The sequence below is a fragment of the Myotis myotis genome, unplaced genomic scaffold, assembly GCF_014108235.1.
Source record: "Myotis myotis isolate mMyoMyo1 unplaced genomic scaffold, mMyoMyo1.p scaffold_m19_p_1, whole genome shotgun sequence".
In the NCBI taxonomy this organism is placed as follows: Eukaryota; Metazoa; Chordata; class Mammalia; order Chiroptera; family Vespertilionidae; genus Myotis; species Myotis myotis.
Genome location: NW_023416313.1, coordinates 66671829 through 66696189, shown reverse-complemented (window position 1 = coordinate 66696189; position 24361 = coordinate 66671829).

The following is a 24361-nucleotide window of genomic DNA, read 5'->3' as shown; positions in this document are numbered from 1 at the left end:
GTTGGAAGCCACCTGCCATGTGCAAGCTGCCTTATGGATAGACTCATATGGCAAAAAACTGATGGAGGCCTCCAGTCAACAACTGGTGAGGGGGGATATCCTCAGTCCACCAACTTGTAAGGCCCTGGGTCCTGCCAACCACAGGCGAGTGAGCTGGGGAGCAGCGCCTCCTCCTCAGAGGGGCCTGGAGATACCTGTAGCCCCAGAGGATTCCTCAGTTGCTTCACCGTAGAAACCCTGAGGGAGAGGGCTTAGCTAAGCTGATGCACAGGAACTGTGAGGTAAGAAATGTCTGTTGTTTTAAGCTGCTAAGTTTTTGCAAAATGTGTTATGCAGCAATACGTACCTCACACACTTCTTGTATATACTTAGTAAGAAAATCAGAAACAATATGTGTAAGGAATACAGGAAGCAAATGTAAAATGTAAATAATCTACATACTTCGATTTAGCCCTTGAAAGTTCGGGTGGATGAGAGTATTTTTATCTAGGAGTGTGTGTATGCCCACACTGTGCTTTTTACACTTGAAGTAAAACATATGACTATTGATTTTCCTGAAGCATGTGATTTTTGCCTCAGCTTTATAGGCGCAGAGAAGGATAGCATTCAGAGTTCTTGTTAAATAAATGATTCTAGCGCATAATAAAATTTCTATAGCCTCTCTGAACAGAAATGGTTAGTTCTTAATTTTAAATATATTCTAATATTTTGTCTTCTCTCACTGCAATATTCTCTTTCAATTTTAAAATGGGCTGCAGAGGTGACAATTACAAACTACAAATGAGGCAAAAGAAAGATTGTAGCTGGGTAAACTAACACAACCTGCTGTGTAACTTATTTGGACTCAGACATTGACTTGAATAAAATCAATGACTTTTGAAAAATTATTTGGTATAAATTATTTCTGATGCCTTGTCTTATTTTTGCAAATAGAGAAGTAGCATTCATTGTGTCACATTCATCAAGCACATATACCTGTTTTAAAAATATGAATCAGTATCAATCAAGAACTACATTTGCTATATTAACTGACAGTTTAAAACATGTATTTGGAATGAATTTAAAAGATGGGGAAAGTGTAAGCCAGAGTGATTTGCTTCCTCTGAAATGTTAACAGAAGAGCTGCAACCAGAAAAATGAGCCTCACTTTGTCCATTACTGAGAGGCAAAGCTTGGGGGAAGCTATCTGTTCAGACTTTTTAGCTGAGGCTGATGATGCTTTCTTCCTTTACAAGCATATAAACGTTTAAATATATATATATATATATATATATATATATATATATATATATATATATATATATCCACACATCTTTTGTTGTTTGGTGTGGAAAACATTTTACAACCAAGACACTTCCCTTTTCTAGATCAAATATGACCACTTGTGAGAAATTACCTCTAAAGATAGTTCTAAAGGAGGGATTCTAAATATTTTTGAATGATGTTAACATCTTAATTATATAGATATCCAAGTTGACTCTTTTATTTTTATTTTTGTTAATCTTCACCTGGGGACATTTTTTCCACTGATCAGTTTTTTTAGAGAGAGTGATCCACTGATCTGTTTTTTTTAGAGAGAGTGGAAGGGAGAAGGGAGGTGGAAATGGGGAGAGAGAGAGAGAGAGAGAGAGAAACAATGATATGAGAGAGACACATCTATGGATTGTCTCTCACACATGCCTCAACTGTGCAGGGTATCGAACCTGCAACTCAAGTACCAGCCCTTGACTAAGAATCAAACCTGCAACCCTTGGGTGCTGGGTCTGAGGCTCCAACCATTGAGCACACTAGCCAGGGCCCAAGTTGACTCTTTAGAAATAGCTATTTGGGATCTCTAAATTCCAGGACATGGAGAAACATTTCAAATATATTTCTGAGGGTTTAAATTTATATACCAAGAAAAATGATGATATCATCGGTACTGATGGTGAAATCTGGAAGGATGAGCAATTTGAGAGGAAAGATTATAATTTCAGTTAGACTTACATTGGTTAATGAACCTAGGACTTCTAAATGAAAATGGCCAACCGCCAGTTAAATATAACAAAGCCAATACTTAGCAAGCAGAAAGAAAAACAAATTCTCAGAGAGACTCGAGGCATAATTAAACCTGCACAGGTACTAAAACATGATAATATCTCCAAGACTGAAGAGGAGTTTGAAGGAGGCTGAGGTGGTCCATTGTGGCAAATTTATATCTTATAAAGCCATGCTTTGAGCCCCAGGCTGACAATTCCATTTTGCAGGTGCAAATAGCCACATTCTCACCCTTTGGGAATGTTCAATTTCTTTTCAAACAGAAGCACTTGCTGTGTGAGTGACTGCATCTCACTGTTCGCTAGTGTGAGGCGAAGCCACAACAGAAGGTTAACAACAGATTTTTCTGGTAGGTGTATTTTTTTGCTAGATGAAATATAAGCTTCATAAGCCGAATGTCATAATCTCAAGAAGGATTTTGTTTCAGGCTCATCTCTTCTCCCATGGGCTGTGGAGATGTGTGCGTGAGCCAATTTGCACCCCTTCACAACACGTTCATTCATCTAAAATTACAGTACTATTCTTATGTGATTTTTATGCACCCAGAGGAATTAAGCTCATCATTGCTATTATGGCAGTAAAGCTCTGTTAAGAAGTTGCTAGGTTGGAAGTTTTCCCAAATGATTCATTCGGATTTTCATGCCCTACCTAGAAATATTTAATTTCTCATTTCCATTGTTAAGATACTTAACACATATTGTACTGGTGTTTTTAAAATATTTATATAAAAAGGATTTTAGTAAGACTCAATTTATAGGATAATGAGAATACTGTTTTTTGGCTAACATATTTCTGTGTTTACAGATTATACATGTGAAGGCAGGAGTTTTGAATTACATGGTTAGCCCCAATTAGGATACGGCAGGGCTTTTATTTCCTTACTAATGCAAGCAACTGTCTGCTGCATACACCTTATCAGAACACACTTATCTTTCACATATTTCATTTTGAACACTGATCACTGAGGAATCTACATTAAGTCATCCAGAGCAACTCAGAACCCAGGATTTTAATGAATCTGGGAGTTCTTTGTACATAAACTAGACATTCCTTTCTGATTATATAAATTGCTTTGGTTTTTGAGCAGTAAAAATTAAAATATCAGCGGTCTTATATTAAAATGCAATTCAAACTGCCTATTTAATTTTTAAAAAGCTAAATAAAACCGATAATAAAATGTTTTCATTTGACAACTAATTATCTCAATTACCCTTGTCAGTTGGAAATGTTATTCCTGAAGCTTTGTTTAGAAACAGTGGTGGAAAAGGGAGGCTGTACCCTCTGTTTCCCCACCCAGAGGAAGAAGTAAACATAAAAACGTAATGCACCAGGAAACATAATATGTACATGAAATAAATTTTACATGTATGTTTTCCTATCTGATTCATTCATTTTCCACATATAAATGTTTTAAAGTATGCCAATGTTTAATAATTTGTTCTGAAACACTAAAACAGTAAAATTTTATTCTATAAATTAAAACAAACAAATAAACAAAAAAACAAGTTCCTTTTTATGAAACTCTCCACCATTGGTTGTGAATTTACACCTAATCCTCACTGTACCCAGTTGATATCTGTGAGAAATGCTATATCTAGAAAAAGAAACAGAATGTGAGGAGATCATATGTTCATAAAAAAAATCATATTATTACTAATATACTTATCTATAAATATTATTGCCCATACATTATACCATTATTTGCTCAGAAAACAAGCAAAATAGGAATTATTCCAATTTTACCATTCAAGTACAGAACAGAAACCTGTGCCTTTGTACCACGCATCTCACTAAAGGGAAGGTGATTAAATAGTGACGAGTCCTGGCCCCTGCAAAGAAGGGACCCAAGTTTCATTCAAAGTCTAAGGAGAGAGAATCTTTCTCCACTGCCCGGCACCTCTGTAGCTTAGCAGGAGTTCTCAGATCAGGAAAACACTGATCACTATGGAGAGTCCAGACAAGTCCACTAGCTCAGAGGAGTGTAGAGGCATTGTCTAGCCTAGTGGTCGGCAAACTCATTAGTCAACAGAGCCAAATATCAACAGTACAACGATTGAAATTTCTTTTGAGAGCCAAAGTTTTTAAAGTTAAACTATATAGGTAGGTACATTGTTATTAACTTAATTAGGGTGCTCCTAAGCTGGCCTTTGCTAAAAACATGCTCAATCTGATTGAGGTACGTTCGATGATGTTGACCCCTTCCAACTCTCCCATCCACACTCGTCTTGTATACTTGTTTCCTCTGTCTCCTTTCGTTCATCCTCTCTATATGTCCAAACCATCTCAACATACCTTTCTCCATCCTCAACAGTACATCCTCTTTCACTCCACAACGTTCCCTAAAATTAACTTAATAAACTTTAAAGTTTTAAGTCAACTTCCCACTGTACATGCGCGCCCGCACATGGTATTTTGTGGAAGAGCCACACTCAAGGGCCCAAAGAGCCACGGTTTGCCGACCACTCGTCTAGGCTCACTTGGAGTGAAAAGAGAAGACAGAGAATTCAGTGGTAAGGTGTCCAGAGTTTAGCTAAGCTACTGCATGGCATTGCTGCACTGACATCCATTTTGTTGGCCAAGCAGCCAGGGTCGGGGAGCCTGATGCAAATGCCTGCTCTGGACAACAGCAGTCACAGGTAAATGAAGTTCTTAAATGTGACTTCCCTTGGAGATATACAGTCTCCCCTACCTCCCAGGACCTTTCACCTTCTGTGCTCCATAGATAAGACCCCCGGGGGGAGCTTACTTAAATGTCTCTCTTTTCCGTTTAATGTGACCAATCTGTTCTTAGCCTGGGAAGCCCAGAGCACTCCACTCCCAGGTCCAGGAAAAGGCCAGGGTCCAGTCCCACCTCTTCCTCTGCCTGTACCTGCCTTGGCCACTCTATGTGGCTCCTGGAGGCAGGCCTTGTACCTCCTCTGGGACCTGTGAGAAATAAACTGCTCTCTTTCAATTCCCTCATGGTCTTTTATTGAAACTGGCTTAACATCCTACAGCCCACCCCAGGGTTTACTTAACAAATGTTAATTTAAAACAAAGGTAGCTGAAACCGGTTTGGCTCAGTGGATAGAGCCTCGGCCTGCGGACTGAAAGGTCCCAGGTTTGATTCCGGTCAAGGGCATGTACCTGGGTTGTGGGCACATCCCCAGTAGGAGATGTGCAGGAGGCAGCTGATCAATGTTTCTCTCTCATTGATGTTTCTAACTCTCTATCTCTCTCCCTTCCTCTCTAAAAAATCAATAAAATATATATTTTTAAAAAAAACAAAAACAAACAAACAAAAAAAACAAACAAAGGTACAAAATAAAGACTGAACAAGGAGCTATCCTACAGCAAATTTGGCTGGTTAAGGGTCATGTCAGAAGCCTTAGTAAGAAAAAACCTTATAAAGAATATTCCTTATCCTTTTCAGCGGTTCTCAACCTGTGGGTCGCGACCCCTTTGGGGGTCGAATGACCCTGTCACAGGGGTCACCTAAGACCATCGGAAAACACATATATAATTACATATTGTTTTTGTGATTAATCACTATGCTTTAATTATGTTCAATTTGTAACAATGAAATTGGTGGTCACCACAACATGAGGAACTGTATTAAAGGGTCGCGGCATTAGGAAGGTTGAGAACCACTGCTTTACATCCTTTATTCTTCATTGTATATGAACAACCAGTAACTATACAGTTCTCATTATTGAATATAGGTTCTATTATTTTAAAAAGTCTGTTTCTTCACAGCCTTGAAATTAAATAAGCTTGGGATATAATATATTTAGATTGTTGGATTGATTGAAACAATATTTATCGTATCCAAGAATGTCATTCAGTATTGGTGGGAGTACAAATTTTAAAAAGTATTATGCTACAGATATCATATGATTCAACAATTCCACTTCTGGGTATTCATCTGAAGAAAATGAAAACATTAATTGAAAAAGATATATGCACCCTTAAGTTATTGCAGCACTATTTATAATAGCAAAGTTATGAAATCAACTCAGTGACCATTTCTCAAAGAAAGACAAATGCCATGTAATTTCACTTATATGTGGGAATCTAAAAAACAAAACAGAAACAGACTCAATTACAGGAAACCATCTGGTGGTTACAGAGAGAGGAGAGGTGAAAGTTAAAGAAATAGGTGATGGGGATTAAGAGGTACAGACTTCCAGTTATAAAATAAACTAGAGGCCCGATGCACAAAATTTATGCAAGAGTAGGCCTTTCTTCTCCCAGCTGCTGGCACTGGCTTCCCTCTGGCATCCAGGACCCTGGCTTAGCTCACAGCCCCTTCTTCGTCCGGAAGGTTGTCCAGAAGGACGTCTGGTCTAATTAGCATATTATGCTTTTATTATTATAGATGTCATGGGTATGTGATGTATAGCACAGTAATAATATTTCATTAACTTTGTACGGTGACAGATGGTAACTAAACTTATTGTAGATCATTTTATTATGTATATAAATATTAAATCACTATTATGTGTACCTGAAACTAATAGGATATTACATGCCAATTATACTTCAATTAAAATAATAGCATTATACTATTATGCAATAATAAAAAAGAGTCTGGAGAGAATGAACACCAGAATAAGTGATTAATTTTGTCAAGTGAGGTTAAAATAATTCATTATTTTATTGTATGCTTTCATACAGCTTTCAGGTGTTTTATTATGAATTAGAACTCAACTTTTATTCAGACTGCCAAAATTTGATTCCCAACTCTGCTATTTATTAACTGTGAGCTGAAGTTAATCTCTTTATGTTAAGATTCCTTATTTGAAATGAATTGACTGTGAAGCTAAAATTTAAACACACTTCAGCATGGAAAGTTCAATAACATTACTATTAATAAAATATTAATTAATTGTTTAATTTAATTTGCAATAAAGGAAAAAGGAGGGGTTTTCCTTTTTTAAGTTTTGGAAACACTGAAAATGAAGAAATGAATTTAATAATTCTTTTTTTTAAGTTTAAGATAAACAATTGTTGTTCATTTGATACACTCATATTTGCAAAATGATTACTGACATAGTATTTGGTAATACCTCTATCACATAATTAACAATTCTTTTTTGTAGTGAGAGCATTTACCATCTACTCTCTTAACAACTTTCAAGTATATAAGACAGTATTTTAACTATAACACCATGTTGTACTTACATCCCCAGAACTATTACATTTGCTTCCATAGCAACATTATTCATATGAAACAAAACAAAACAAAAAAATAGGAAAAGTCTAAATGTCTTTAACTGGTAAATGGAAAAATATACAAAAAATTAAGAAAGGTTACATGCTGTACTATGGATAAACTTTATACATACTACATTTGTGAATGAAACCAGGTGCAAAGGATTGGGTATCTGATGCCATTTATAGGAAATGTACATAAAAGGGGACTCTTTAAAGACAAGAAGCAGATTTGTTGCTGCCATGATTTGGCAATAGGAATTGGGATCAGCTGAAAATAGGAATCATTTTGAAATGATGGAAATGTTCTAAAACTATCTTCCCAATTCTATACATTTATTTAAAAGGCATTGGATTATATGCCTACAACTGATGACATTCATGCTATATGAATTATAACTTAATGCAGTTCTTTTTTAAAAATATCAAAAAAGTATAAAATAGAAAATGACAATGTCACAAAAATTAATCAGGTGTGTTTAACAGCAAATTTGAGATGATAGAAAAGAGTCAGCTAAATTGAAGTCAGATCAATAGAAATAATCTAATCTGAACAATACAGAGAAAAATTCAATAGTCTCAGGGGATTTATGGAACTATATCAAGTAGTCTGATATATGTATAGTTGGAATCTAGATGGAGAGTGATTGAGGCAAATATATATATATATATATATATATATATATATATATATATATATATATATATTTGAAGATATACTAGTAATCACTCTCCTGGTCTTAAGGCATTTGGCTAGAACAATGCCATCAATTCTCCTGAGTATCCAGCTTGCTGACTACAGAACTTGTCACTTCCACTTCTTGATGTGCAATGAAAATAAATAAATATGTTCATATTTCCCATCAGCAAGACATGAAGTAGTTGTTGCTGTCTTTATTTATAATAGCTCCAAAATGGGCTAGTGATGGGGGGAATAGTTATCCACAGGAAAATGGAAAAGCAAATTTTGGTACATTCTTTCAGTAGTCTAATATAAGCAAGAAAAAATGGTTACTGCCCTAACCGGTTTGGCTCAGTGGATAGAGTGTCAGCCTGCGGACTGAAGGGCCCCAGGTTCAATTCTGATCAAGGGCATGTACCTTGGTTGCAGGCACATCCCCAGTAGGGAGTGTGCAGGAGGCAGCTGATTGATGTTTCTCTTTCATTGATGTTTCTAACTCTCTATCCCTTTCCCTTCCTCTCTGTAAAAAACTAATAAATATATTTTGGAAAAAAAATGAAAAAATGGTTACTAATACATACAAAACATGGATTACAGCTATCATATTGTATGAAAATATCAAGAAAAAAAGTACTATATGCCCTATGACTACATTTATATAAAGTTCTAGAAGAAGTTACAATAATCTCTGATGATAGGGATCAAAACAGTGACTGCCTCTGTGGAAAGTGATTGTTTCAAAAAGACAATGAGAACACTTTCTGGGGTGTAGACTGTTTTTCTGAGTGTTGTGCACACTGGTATAGAGGTTAGTCAAGTGAACACTTTGAGGCTCTGCATTTTGTTGAGCATACATCATATATGAATAAAAAGTATTCTATTTATTGAATATATTTATTTCTCATTGTTCTGGAGCAGAATAATAATTTTGTTCAGTCCTTAAGTTGTTTTGTCTCTTAAAACTAATCCATCATAATAATATTTAAAAATCTCCAACTGTAACCAGAATCACAAAATCATGATTTGCAACGAGCAGTATAACTGTGATGTCCGTGGTGGCTAGCCAGGACTTCCGTTCTCTGTAGGAACATCTTCTTTGACAGGCCAATTTCCAACCACGATTTGGTTTGGTGAGTACAGAATCAGTGCAAGGATAATTCGTTTTATAATTGCAGTGGCTGCTGTTATCAAGCTGGGATAGCCTGAGGCAGCATCTCCCTTTTGGGCCACGTGGACCTTTTCCCAAACTAAATAGATGTGAAGTCACATGGCCAGAGTCTAGCCCAGTGATGGCGAACCTATGACACGCGTGTCAGAGGTGACACTCGAACTCATTTTTTTGGTTGATTTTTCTTTGTTAAATGGCATTTAAATATATATAAAAAAATAAATATCAAAAATATAAATCTTTGTTTTACTATGGTTGCAAATATCAAAAAATTTCTATATGTGACACGGCACCAGAGTTAAGTTAGGGTTTTTCAAAATGCTGACACGCCGAGCTCAAAAGGTTCGCCATCACTGGCCTAGCTTTTTGAATGCCCTTTTTCTGGGCTCCATTGAAACATTGCATTTCTGTTCACACACTCTTTCTCGGAAGAACAGTGAAATCAATGACAATTAAGCTTTATTCAAAATCACCTTCTCTTGTTGCTCTACTGAGGCTTCCACTAGGTCATTTTGCTCAAACTTTGATATTTTTATATTTAATTACTGATTTAGTTTCAGTGACTGATGCAGAAATTTCTATGCACATCTTTTAATATTTTAACTTTAACAGATACATTTTTAGGTGATGAAAAAGGATATGTGATATAGTTAATTGTACCAAATAATTATATTGCAGTCATTTATGCATAGTGACACCATAATATTTAAAGGTTGTTTTTATACCAAAAATAGTGCTCTGTAAGCTTTCAGAGCTTTATCTCTGAACTTCATTCTATCTCTTATCTCATCTTTGTTTCTTATTCTATCAAGGACTTATTCATAAAATGTTCTCCATTTTAACTAATATGTGAATCTGAGCTGTCATGTTTTGTCTGGCTAATTCCCGAGTCTCACTCATCCTGAACATATAGTAATAGGGCGATGTTCAGACGGAGGGTGAAAACAAGCTTTTCATATTACTTAGCAATTAAAATAGCTAAAATCTGAGTTTTCCTAATTTACCTTATCAAAATTATCCTGTCAGAATAATCACATAAAACAGTTAAGTGAAATGAATCCTTAATATCAAAATTGATGGTCAAATTAAGTATCAGAAGAGCTTTTTCTCAATGTTATCTACCCATTTATTTTAGATTGCATCTTTGGGGGGAAGGTGCATTGATGAATTAACTAACTGAATAATTTATTGTCTCATGTTTTGTAGGTAAAGGTGAGCTGTTTGCAAAAACTTTTTACTCTTTGGTTACCTAAATAGACTCATTAGTGTCTATACTTTCTTTCTTCACTCTACCATTCATATCTTGCCTGAAGCTGAGATTTGAGTCAAACGGAATAACTACCTAAAGCCATATATTTGTAATATGACATTGGTAATATATATTTAATTTTTATTATTGTTCATAATTCATTTTATTTCATTGATAATAGCAACATTTATAAATACACAATAATTTTGTTGCTAGCATGTAATAGGCCCTCAAACAATATTTCTGGAATGAATAAATGAATATTCACTTAATCGAGATTTCTATTTTCCCTTCATGTTAGATTTTATATATTATGTTTGGTTATGTTTAAGATTGAAAAAATATTTGGCTGTCATTTTAAAGTAATAAACTTGTCTCTATATCTTGAATAATTATATATTTCGGAAGAAACGAAAGAGCCGTCAATTCTATAACACTGCAAAAGATTGCTTATATGAAGTCCGTTGCATCTCTGAATTCCCGAGAAAGCATGGCAGCTAATTTTAAACAAATGACACTGGAGGCAAAAAAGAGTCTCTGGCCTGACACACCATGGAACAAGCCTCACCGTAGGAATCTTGGTGACTGAGGAAATCTAGTCTGGAAGACATTCTCAAGTGAGAGTAGCAATTTCTCGTCATGGTCCTTGAAAATAGCAAAAATGTATTGGGGAAAAAAAAATAAAACGAAATAGTAATTTGTCCCAAAACATAGACATAAAAGTATCATAGATTAACAGAAGGCCAATATTCAGAGATCTGGCCATGAATTGGTGTGAATGTATGTAGAAGTCAGAGAAAGGATGGTTTGTAGATCCAGAAGGTGAACAGGATACAGATTCTAAGGATGCATCCAGGGCAGAGGCAGGACCTTTTCATCACCAAAGATTAGGAAACCAGCCAGGTTGCTCACACAGAGTCCTGATCAGGACTGTTGGGTGTGAATGAGAGGACCAAACTATAGGGAGGATTAGTGAATATACTTTGAATAAAAGTTATTGTGCTATTGAAAGGCCATCAGATGGGACTCTCTAGCAGCATCAGGTTTTCTGGGCATGGGTTGATGAGGGATAACAACATAAACAATACAAAACTAAAGTGTTTAATCAATATAGCATATTTCATTTTATTTCATTCAGCATTTAATTTGTGTAAATATTACAAGGTATTCCATTTTCATCAAAGCAAGTAGAAAATGAAGAGAAGAGGTACGTGCTTAAAGAAACATCAATATGTACACAAATAAATAATTACATTCTTATTAAAGAGCCTGTATTTTTTATTTCATAATTATTTGGAAAGATATTCTGGCAACCTCTAAATGTTCCATATTTCAAACAAAATATTCACTTGCTCTCAAATTGTGAAGAATAGAGTTGTTTTCAGGTTTTGAGCCAACAGTAAAATAAATAAAAACTTTAAGACACCTTCAAAATTGAGACAATGATTTAAAAATATTATATTCTTTATATCTGCAGTGGTTGAATGATCACCACAATGGTCTCTTAAGTGCACTCTTTTACTATTTTCTAATTTAATGAAATTACTGTTTCTAAAGTCAAAGGAAAAATACACTATTTCATTAAATATTCAATAGATTTATTCTCAAATATAGGAAAATATAGTCATGAAACAAATGACTTGAAATTATATATATATTATATATGTATGTGTACATATACACATACATATATATATATATTGTGTATTTCCATTTAAAAATCAATAGCTTCATATGCCTATATTTATATACCCAATAAAGATCACTTTATAAAAATATTATTTTACTTTTACATTTAGGTTTAGACTGCAGTCAAATAATTCTAATCATTTGCCAAAAATCAATCTTTAGAAACAAAGCCCAAACATGATACATGAACACAAATAAGTGTATGTATGTGAATAATAAATTTGTGTTTTTAATGGCAAGGCTCATGTTTAAAATGTTTTATTGAACTGATAAAAGACGTGTTTATAAATTAAACCACAAGTTATACATTATACCTCCCAGAACATTGCTGTTCTTGTTGAATAATACATGTGTGCGTATAGCATGGTTCGTGTGAAGAATCAGTATATAAGATTTCTGCTGTTGGCTATGGCAGACCAGGTTGTATCAGACCAACTCTCCCCCTGAGAAAAGAAAGACAAATGAATAAAATATTTTTTAAAATCAATTTGAAGGCAGCAGAAAACTATCACGTCAGCCAAACCTTTAGAGGTCAACATCTTACAGAGATAAGAGACAAAAAAGACGTGAGTTTGATATTGGAAGCTGCTCTTACTTTGGAGTTACTTCCCTATTTACTAGTAGCAGCCAGATTTTAACTTCAACCAGCTCTACCCCTGATAACACCATGATGATCCATTCTTAGTCTAAGAAGCAGAAGAAATGCTGAGAAACTGAAAACAAACAAACAAACAAACAAACAAACAAACAAACAAAAAGCAAGCAAGCTTTCAGCATCATCATGGGCACGTGAAGAGGTGCTAAGCTCTGGAAAACATTCTAGGATTTCAAATGGGAACCCTGATGAGATGTGTCCAAAGAGAGCAGCCAGAAAGAATACAGAATCACTTTCATGAAGACTGAAACCAAGCCTCAAATCATCTTAGTCCCTGATAGAATTAAAGCAATATCCCTTTCATTTGACCAAATGTTAGGAGCAAAGGAAATAAAATAATAATAATAATTACACTTCCCAGACCCACAAATAATCTGTACAAATTTCTATTCAGAGTGTCTAGCATTGAAAAAATACTGATTAAAAAACTAGACAATAAAAACAGACCTACAGAAAAAATAATGGAGATAACTGTAATGGATTTTAAAATAGCTATAATTTTAGCAGAAAATTAAAATGTATAAAATAAAGTTCAAAAATAATTCTAGCATTAAAAACCATTACCTGGAATTAATAACTCGACAGACTAGATTAATGGTACATTGCACACAGCCCAATTAAGAATTAGGATCTGAAAAACAAATCAATGAAATTAACCAAAGTAAAGAACAGAAAATACAGAAAAAAGGGGTAAGACACATAATGAAACATAGTAAAACAATTCTAAAATGTTTGCAATTAGAGTTACAAAGGGGGAAAAGAGTATGGCAAAAACAATATTTGAAGAAAAAGGTACAGAAATTTTCAAAAAATATGCAAGACACCAAACAACAGATTTAAGATAGCACTACAAACCTCAAGCTGGTGTTACAACTACTTTGCTGAATTTTTTTAAAGTGTCTATTAAGTGTAAACATGAATACTTCATACCTAAGCAAGTTTATTTCTAAGTACAAAAACAAGAAAATTGTTTATATTTATGCACAAGAAGGCATGTTAAAAATGTAGCAACAGTATTTAAAACTAGAGACCTGTTGCATGAAATCCTGCTTGGGTAGGATCCCAGCAATCAGGGCTGATTGGGGCCTTCTGGCTGCTGGCCGGGGCCTTCCTTTGTTCTGCACCACCCCCTGGTGGTCAGCACATATCATAGCGAGCGGTTGAACTACGAGTTGGTTGAACTCCTGGGGGGGGGCAATTTGCATATTACCCTTTTATTATATAGGATGACCCCAAATAAGAAACAAAAAAATTGTTCAAAAGAAAATAAACAGTGGTATTCATACGACGTTTATAGAAATGAGAAAGAACAAATGACAGTTCTTTGCAACAACCTGGCTTGATATCACAATCATAATTCTGCAGTCAAACATAAAAACATGTGTGCTGTAAAAGTCCATTTGAACAGTGTTCTGAAACAATGTGGTCTTCAGAAAGTTATTTATAAAGAGATGAAGGACTTTTACTGAGAAAGGGCTTGAGGGGAGCCTCTGAAAGGCAGGTAGTGTCCTGTTTCTTGTTTTGGATTTGGTCCTGGGATGTCTGAACTTCTTCACTTGGAGAAGTTAGGTTATAGACCGATCAGCAAGAAAAAAATATATCTATATCTATATCACAGGATAATTATCACAGGATTATATCAAGTTTATGACATGTATCCAAATTTTTACACTCACACACATATACTTACACCTTCATGTATTTTTCTTTGCTTATTACAGCATCAGCCTGTAAGCAAAGTCCTAAATACAGATTTCAAATGTGTATTCAGAGTCATGTAGTAGAGGAGACAGTCTCTTCCCGTAACAGTCATTTATTTGAGATAGTTCTTGCTTAGCATATGAGCATTTTTATTTGGGCATCTCATGTGAATAGCAAAGATACATTGTATGGTGGCCCATGATTATTCATTCAGAGCCGTCCCATGCCAGAATGGGGTAAGAAAGAAAAGTTTTGGTCTTTTGATTTGTGAACTTTGAAGTTTTCTCAGCACAGCGAGCTCTCTTTCTACTGTGCCTGATTTTGTCACGGGTCCTTGTCCATTGTGCAACTGGCACGTGGGTTCCTCAAGCAAACTGTCCCGAGAGTCTGTAAATAGAGAATCTAAGGAATTACAACCCTTCATCAAAAGGTTTCCACACGAGCACACATTCAATTTCTCAACTGTTCTGATAAGGTACAGCCTTTCTTTCCTAAGGTAATGCTCTTGTAATAATTGCCACCACATTTATGGAAACGCAGATCTCACTCTGTTCCTTCAGCGGGACATTTTTCCAAATTTCAGACATTTGGGATTAAGCCAGTTCTTGGGCTTTCAGAAGGATGATCAGTGATCCTCCGTTCCTGGGTCCCACGTTTCGGGGAGGGAGTCAGCTCTGTGGTTCTCCACGTCTCCTGGCTTCTATGGCCGGCCTCTTCTACATGAGTCCTGCTTCGCATCCCACAGCAAGCCGTTCCCAATTCAGAAACTCACGTAGGCAGCGAATCGTGCAGCAATTCTATCCCCGCAGTTGCTCCCTTGTAGTGCTCATTGACACTGTGCATCATAGAAAGATTCCAGAGAGAAGAAAAGATTCTTTCAAAAATGAGTTTTGACTAAAATTAGTTTTCCAAAACATTCACTGGGAAGTCAAGAACCATAATTAAAAGATAACAACAGCTAAGTTTTAGTTCAATATATCTACATAAGGAAGTAAGAAAGAAATGAACTTTATTTTGACTATAATATGGCTTTCTGAATGTAAGCAAGTCAAAGAAATATTCTCTTTCTCAAAATGGGTTTACATACCACTGTCAATGTCATCTGATCAATGCCCAATGTCTACAGAGGTAGTATGTGTGTGTGTGTTTCAAAAGAGGCATAAATAAACAGGTAGGGGTGTAGCTCAGATTAGCATCCATCTTAACCTGCGCCAGAGATGAAGAAATGGAGTTCTGGTATGATTTAAGCAGCCAGCCCGGCAGTGTTGGGTAAGCTCAAAGGGTAAGGGAATCAGCAGCAACAGTTTTCCCATTTTTTTTGGTAAGATTTATTGAAGAAAAGGATAGGTCTTATAGAGTTTTCAACGTGTATAAGAGACTATCCTACATATAATAGATGTTGAATAATGTTTATGGAATGAATAATAAGTAGGAACAAATCTTTGTTCCATGTGTAGTTTTTCTGTTCTCAAAAGAAGTGATATTCAACATTAAGAAAGAAAGTTCTCCCATCGAAATGTTTCTTCACACTGCATTAGAATAATGAAAATAAAAATCAACACTGTCTAAGAGTTAATAGGACACAAGATTATAGTTTAAAATGCAGTGAGATAAAGTTATATAATTACCATTCAAACTATGAAGTTGTACAAGGTGAAGTTACAAATTAGATTGGAGGGAAGAAAATGGCTTCCCAGAAAAGCAACAACATTGTGCTCTCTCTAACCTAACATTCAGAAGCATCTGATGTTCTATTTTCTTTGTAAGCTAAGTTCACTGAGCCTTTTCTCATTCAACAAATACATCTTTTTGAAATACAACTGGCATTCTATTGTTTTCTGTGTTTGTGAGGATTGATGATTTGTTTGCAAGTAATCTCTAGCCAGCTCTGTCATCATCAGAGATTCCTTCATTACTCAGAAAATTTTCAGACATTTTGTGAAATAGTTTACATTTTATTTTTTTAATAAAAAACATTATTGTAGTGTCAATTATTATTTTGATGTGCAAATGTATTAATGAGAGTATATACATTGGCTTTTCACAACACTGCTAGGCTCTGAATATGTATATTTTAAATTTTATTTCAATTTATTGTTGACAGTATTACAGGTGTCTTCCAATCCCCCCCCACCCTTTACCCCTCTCCTTCCAGCCCCTGCCCCACCCAGGCCATAACCACACTATTGTCTGTGTTCATTGGTTATGCATATGTGTATATGAGTTCTTTGGTTAATCTCTTCCCATCTCCTTCCTCTCCCCCTGAGATATGTCAGTCTGTTTCATGCCTCCGTGTCTCTGGACCTATTTTGTTTGTCACTTTATTATTTTCATTAGATTCCAGTTATAAGTGAGTTCACTTGATATCTCTCTCTCTCTCTCTCTCTCTCTCTCTCTCTCTCTCTCTCTCTCTCGCTTGAAAAGAGGAAATCATATACTTACACATTTTATTTACATACTAGAGGCCCGGTGCACAAAAATTTGTGCACTCAGGGGGAAGGGGTGTCCCTCAGCCCGCCTGTGCCCTCTCGCAGTCTGGGACCCCTCGGGAGATAACGAGCTGCTGGCTTAGGCCTGCTCCCAGGTGGCAGAGGGCAGGCCCAATCCCTAGGTGCAGCCCCTGGTCGGGCTCAGAGCAGGGCCAATTGGGGAGTTGGGGTGCTGCCCCCTGTCATGCACAGAGCAGGGCGGATTGGGAACTTGCGATGCCACCCTCAGTCACGCTCAGGGTAGGGCCGATTGGGGGGTTGGGGCACCGCCCCCTGTCACACTCAAGGCAGGGTCTATGGGGAGGTTGCGGCACCACCCCCTGTCATGCACAGAGCAGGGCCAATCAGGGGGTTGGGGCGCCTTCCCCTGTCATGAACAGAGCAGGGCGGATAGGGAGGTTGTGGCCCCGCCCCCTGTCACACACAGAGCCACAGGGCAATCAGGGGGTTTGGGCGCTGCCCCCTGTCATGCTGATCCCAGTGCCAGGAGGCCTCACGACTCCGCTGATCCTGGTGCTGGGAAGCATATTACCCTTTTACTATATAGGATAGAGTCCTGGTGCACTGGTGGGGGCCGGCTGGTTTTCCCTGAAGGGTGTCCTGGATCAGGGTGGGGGTCCCCACTGGGGTGCCTGGCCAGCCTGGATGAGGAGATGATGGCTGTTTGCAGCTTGTCACACACCCTTCAGGGTGGGGGTCCCCACTGGGGTGCCTGGCCAGTCTGGGTGAGGGGCTGAGGGCTGTTTTCAGGCTGGCGGGTGACTGAAGCTCCCAACTGCTCCTTTTTTTCTTTTTTTTTATTCTGGGCCAGCTTTAGCTCTGGCTCCAGCTCTGAGGCCTCTGCTGCTGAAAACAGGTATCTGGTTTATTTGGGTTCTATAATCGAAACACTGTATCAACTCTAGCTCTGAGATCCTAGCTGGCTGAAAGAAGGTTTCTGGGGTTTTGTTTAGCTTCTATATTTGTAAAAATGTTTCAAACTCAGAGGCCGGCATGGCAGGCGGGGAACGTTGGAGTCCTCCATCACTGAAGCAAGCAAGCCTCAGGTCAGCTTCAAGCTGCCTGGCTGCCGGCCGCCATCTTGGCTGGCAGTTAATTTGCATATTGTCCTGATTAGCCATTTGGAAGGGTAGCGGACATACTGCTAATTACACGTTTCTCTTTTATTAGATAGGATAGCATTATATAAATACATAATAAAAGTCATTTGCAAATTAAGTTCTCAAACTGTTCTCATTCTCCGTTTCTCTGACTCTCAAAAACATTTTGAGAGGCATTAGAAACAGGGTTAGGCAGACAGGGTAAGGGGTGGAAGAACAAGAAAGTACAGACATAACTGCAGGGCCGAACATGAGCTCCAAACTGCAAGGATGTTCATCTTGCAGGTGCAGACTGTGACAGGATCCAGGATGGGAGGAACAGGGAAACTGAGACTGAAAAGTTAAAGCAAAGCCAAACAGTGTGGGCAGTTTACAGCCTGCTTGTGACTAACAAACCATTATCTTCTCCAGCCAAGGACACAGAGCAAGTGGTTAAAAACCTCCCTAATGAGGGAATGCAGAAAGGGGGGGTAAGGGAAATGGAAAAAAAGGGTCCTTTTACTTCCTAAGCAGAGAAGACAGGAGTCTCAAGACTTGGCAAGATAAAGTTTCCAGGTGCTTTTCATGAAATCTGGGAAAGCCACAGCAAAGTAAAAAGGGACCTTGAGAATTAGTCTGCACCAAAATAGTCAATAGAGAAATTTTGAAGCCTATAGACAGGAGGGTATATAAGGTAACACCTCAATTCCCCACCCAACTTGCTCTTCAGATTAGCTGAGAGCTTGTTCGTGCTTCATAAGCCAGATGTACAGTTTTGCTTGTTTTTGCTCTTTTCAATAAGTAGCATGTTTTAATTGCTTTAATAAATTGGCTTTTCACAACATAGTCAAGGTCTCTTGTATAAATTCATTTTCATAATAAGACAAGGATCTAGGCTTGGGACAGCCCTCTCCCACTGACTCAGGGGGCTGTCCTGTCCGATTACACTTCCCTGGTGTCAGTGAGAAGTGCCTATAGCAACTTCACAGAGACTTCTTGGGTAATGAATTTAACCTAATACTTTTCTTTCTTTAATTCACTATCAACAGTTAGGCTCAAACTTCTAAGGTAAAAAGAGGACTCTGTAGTCTGCAAGTCTCCAATTGTATACATTAATGAAATGGATAGGAGGTCATCTTCTCAAATTCTTATTTGCTAAAAAGAGAGAAGTGACTTTTAAGTCACCTAAGACAGTATACTGAATCGATATTTCATGAAGATTATTAATACAAGAATAAGCATGGTATTTTGAACTTCTTAGTGTCCTGTGTGTAAAATAATCAGAAATAAAGAAAGCACAATAGACTTTTTGTCTCCCAAATTCACCATTATAGAGTTTTCCTAAATTTATTTCAGTGTATGGAGCTGCCTAAATGATATATTCATTTGCTCAGTCAACATACTTTTAATTCATCAATAGTATTTGTAAATTCATAAGAGATTTGTACCTAGACCTAGGAATATTTCACTTTAGTATTTAATTTTTCCCTTTTATGGTAAAACAAAATTCTAAAAGAGCAATTTTCATAACACATATGAAGAACAAAAAGCAATTACTAAGTATGAGCCATAACTAAATGTACAATTTATTCAGAGTTAAAATGGTATGTAGCTTATATGAAAGCAAAAATGGTAATGATGCATTATGATTCTACAGTTATGTTGCAGACACACTCATACATACAGTTGGTGCTATGACTCCAGACAGAAGAAATGAAAGCAATATAAAAGAAAGCAACAGCACTCTAAAATGTCATCATGATAAGAAATGGAAGTAAAACAATTTGCATTTCAGATAACACTAGATATATTGTTATAACTAGATATATAACACTTAAACTAATTGAAATCTGTATTTGTTTCAAACACATGATCAGTGAGAAGAGACTGGGTATATGCTAGACTAGTTTAAAAAAATTCTCTTATAGCCACAGATGTCAGCCATTTCTTTTATTCTTTTTATCAATTAGTTAAGAGTGAGAAACATTCACTTCAGGATTCAGCTGATGTATACATTGCACCCACAGTTTGGTCCAGACCAAAATAAATCATTCTGATTGCCGTCTAGAAAAATCAGATTTGGAAAATAAATTATCCCTGAGAAACCATTAGGATAGAAATTTAGAACAGATAAATTCAAAATAAGTTTTATCAGTCTTACCAGGAAGCTGTAGTACTTAAGAGTTCTCAATTCTCCAAATGTCTAAAGAGTAATTTCAAGTTTCAGGGTCCTCCACAACTAACATAGGTTCTTTGAATCACTTGGTCTCTTCAAAGTGATAGTGATTTTGATACATTGGAATCACTAAAGCCATACAAAACACTTGTAACTAGACACATTTATCTCTGAGAAATGTCAATTATTTGCATTAGATTCTATGTATACATAGAGCTGCCTGATTTTCCATGCAGGCCTCCACAAAATATTTACTTTTTGATTAATGACACCAATGACTAATATACATTGACCACTTACTGTTAACCAGGAATGGCTGTAAGGCTTACATCGTTGATTATCACACAAAAAAAATAGTATATAGGCCCACTCTTCCCACTTTACAGATATGAATGTTAGTCAAAGAGAAGTTAGGTAACTAGAGAGATTGAATCACTACTCAACCTTGATCCATGGTTCACTTGCATACTAATAAGGAGAAAACTGTTTATTTGAGCCCAGATAGTAAGCACAAAGGTCCATGTCATGAACTGCACTACTGCTTCTTAAATGTAACTACTGGTGTACATGACGACTCTGGAGACAACGTTGATCCTGAAACATTCAAACATGTGATCTGAGTTAATACAGTACTATAGCACTAGACTGAGGCTTCTGACTCACCTCACTTTGAAGAATATTCTCTTTAGTCTCTCTTCACTTCATTGCGTTTACATATAACGGGAATTATTCTCGTTATAAACAAAAACACTGACTACCTGTCTGGATTGCTATAGATCATTTCTTTCCTGGTTGATTTCTAGAGAGACTAGGTATGCAATCTTGCAGTAAGAGGTGGGAAAGTGCTGGTATACACTTTATTTTAGCACATTTTAAGCTTTTATAGAATCTGCTGTTATATACCTCCAGTAGCATGTTTTCTGGTGGACTGAGATGTATGTCACTCATACAATTTTTGTTAATGTTGTTCTACTATCTCAGTTACATCTTAAATTAAGTTCTATCAGTATTTTACAGACATCTTAAATTAAGTTTTATCAGTATTTTACAGATTAAATTGGTAGTTTATTGCCACTAGCCAGAGCATATATGTTCATATGTATATGAACAAAGACCTGACAGAAATGATGGAGTAACCAAAAAAAAAAAAAAAAATGTGAAAGATGCGCTTTCAAGACAGAGCACCAGGAGAGCAAAGATGAGAGCATATTGGGCCTGAGTAAGGAACAGCAGGAATCTACAGTGACAGCTATTCCGTGAGCAAAGGGAAGAGCAAGGGATGATGAATTAAGAAATGTAGCAATGAGCTTTAACCTGTAGCCCACTGGAAGAGAACATGGGTTTTATGAGCAATGTTGTGTTAACACATTGATGAGATATTAAGAGTGGAGAGTTAAAGAAAAGAAGGAGTCGGATGGGTCCAAGTTTTGTGTTTATTTGTTTTTTGCTTTAGCAATGATAAAATGGATTTTACATTTACTGAGTTTAGGAAACCTCAGTAGGAGCATATTTAGGGGAAGATCGGGAGTTTTGTACTGAGTGTGTTAAGTTTGGGATATTTACCATCCATTATCATTGTCAGATGAGGTAAAAAGTTATATATAAAAGTCTGAATTACAAGGTAGATATGCAGGGTGAAAATTTTAATTTTTTAATTAGAGACACGGATAGTATTTAAAACTATGATATTGAATGAGACTTCCAAGGGGGGAAATGTAGATATACAGAAAAGAACTGAGAACTCAGCATTAAGACATTAAAGTGATTAGAAATTAGGGGAATGCAGATAAAGCAACAAAATCAGAATAAACCAGAAGAAGTAGTCTGTTATATAGGATGGAAATCAGAACAGAATGGTGTCCTAGAGTCCAGGAAGCAGATGTTTGAGGAAAAGGGCCTGAAAAACCATGACAAATGTCTCTGCTATGTAAACCAAATAAGACCTGAGAATTGACCATTGTTTTTTGTGGTTTTTTTTAACAACAGGAAGAAATTTGATAACAAGTGGACATTATGGTGAATTGGTCAAGGCAATTCCTCATTAGCATGGATTCCCAAGAGAGAATAAGAAGAAACAAATTAGAGATTAATTTAGAGATTTGAGTCTTAACCAAGGTTTGTTCTTGGTTTTGGGATTCTACCCTGTACTTACAAAAGGATCTTCTTTTTTATGGGTAAAATGTTGAAGTAGGATGTATAGATATTGCATTAAAATAAATCATACAGGGTTTTCTAAATATTTATTTCAAAATATGGTCTCCTTAATATTTTACAGTATTTGGATGATAGCAAGTAGAATAGTAATGCTTGTGATATTATATGTTTATGTCTGAAAAATCACAGGCATTATAAATGAGAAGCTGCATTAAAATATAAGTTGAGAGATCATAAAAATCCTAGAAGAAAACATAGTAAAATTTCAGATATCTCTCATGTATATTTTTGCTGATATACCTCCCCAGTCAAAGAAAACAAAGAAAAAATAAAATGGGATTACATCAAACTAAAAAGCTTCTGCACAGCAAAAGAAGCCATCAGCAAAATGAAGAGGGAACCCACTGAGTGGAAGAACTTATTTGCCAATGATACACGTGGCTAAGAGATTAATTTCCAAAATATATAAAGATCTTATACAACTCAACCACTAAGAAGACACAACTCAAATTACAAAATGGACAAAGTTCCTGAATAAACACTTCTCCAAAGAGGACATAGAGATTGCCAATAGACATATGAAAAAAAATGCTCAACATCACTTATACACATTAAAACCACAATGAGCCCTAACTTGTTTGGCTCAGTGGATAGAGCGTCGGCCTGCGGACTCAAGGGTCCCAGGTTCGATTCTGGTCAAGGGCATGTACCTTGGTTGAGGGCACATACCCAGTAGGGAGTGTGCAGGAGGCAGCTGAATCGATGTTTCTCTCTCATCGATGTTTCTAACTCTCTATCCCTCTCCCTTCCTCTCTGTAAAAAATCAATAAAATATATTAAAAAAAAAAACACAATGAGATATCAGCTCACAAAAGGGAACCCTTGTGCACCGTTGGTGGGAATTTAGACCGGTGCAGCCGCTATGGAAAACAGTATGGCATTTCCTCAAAAAATTAGGAAATGGAACTGCTGTTTGACTCAGTGATCCCACTTCTGGTGATATATCCAAAGAAACCCAAAACACTAACTATAAAGAATATCTGCACCCCTCTGTTCATTGCAGTGTTATTTACAATAGCCAAGATCTGGAAACAGCCCAAGTGCCCATCAGTAGATGAGTGGATAAAAAAGCTGTGATACATTGACACAAAAGAATACTACTCAGCTGTAAAAAAGAAGGAAATCTTACCTTTTGCTACAGCATGGATGGATCTATAGAGAATTATGCTAAGTGAAATAAGCCAGTCAGTGAAAGACAAATACCATATGATCTCACTTATATGTGGAATCTAATGAACAAAATAAACTGTTGAACAAAATAGAAATAGAGGCATGGATACATGGGACAGGCTGTCAGCTGTCAGAGGGGAGGGGAGTTAGGAGGCTGGATGAAAGAAGGTGAAAAGATTAAGCAAAAACCATACATACAGAACACATAAGAAAGACAACAGTGTGGTGATAGCCAGAGGGAAAGAGTGGTGGGGATAGGTGGACTTGGGCAAAGTGGGGGTGGGGGTGGGGAGGAATTAGAAAGACACTTTGCTTGGGGCGATGGGAGCACCGTGCAGTGTGTAGATGACATTTTGTTGAGATGTACACTTGAAACCTGTTTGGTTTTGTGAACCAATGTCACCCCATTAAAGTCAATTTAAAAAAGGAAAAAAAGAGAAATTATTTATTTTCCCTTAACCTATTACTTAATTTTCTTTTATTCAAATATTGTCCATCAAAAAAACTAATAGTTCATGTTATTTAGATGATATATTTGAGTTTTCTGAATTAGATTACACACCTTCACTTATTACATACCAAGTAAAGTAGCACAGCTTGTCCTAGGAGCCCTGACAGACACTTTCAGTGAATCTCTGAAAAAACTTATTTAGAAAATGTTACTCATACATGCCAGTCTCCAAAAGTATGAAGATCATCTTTATTTATGCAAAGTAAAGGATAAATATTTCCAAATGAGATTCCTTTTATATGAAAAAATATCACTGTGCTTTATTTTCCCTGTTTATAGATAAATGATGTGTGAATAAATTGTGGATCACATTTATCTTTTGAAACTTGCTACTTATAGATGCAAGAA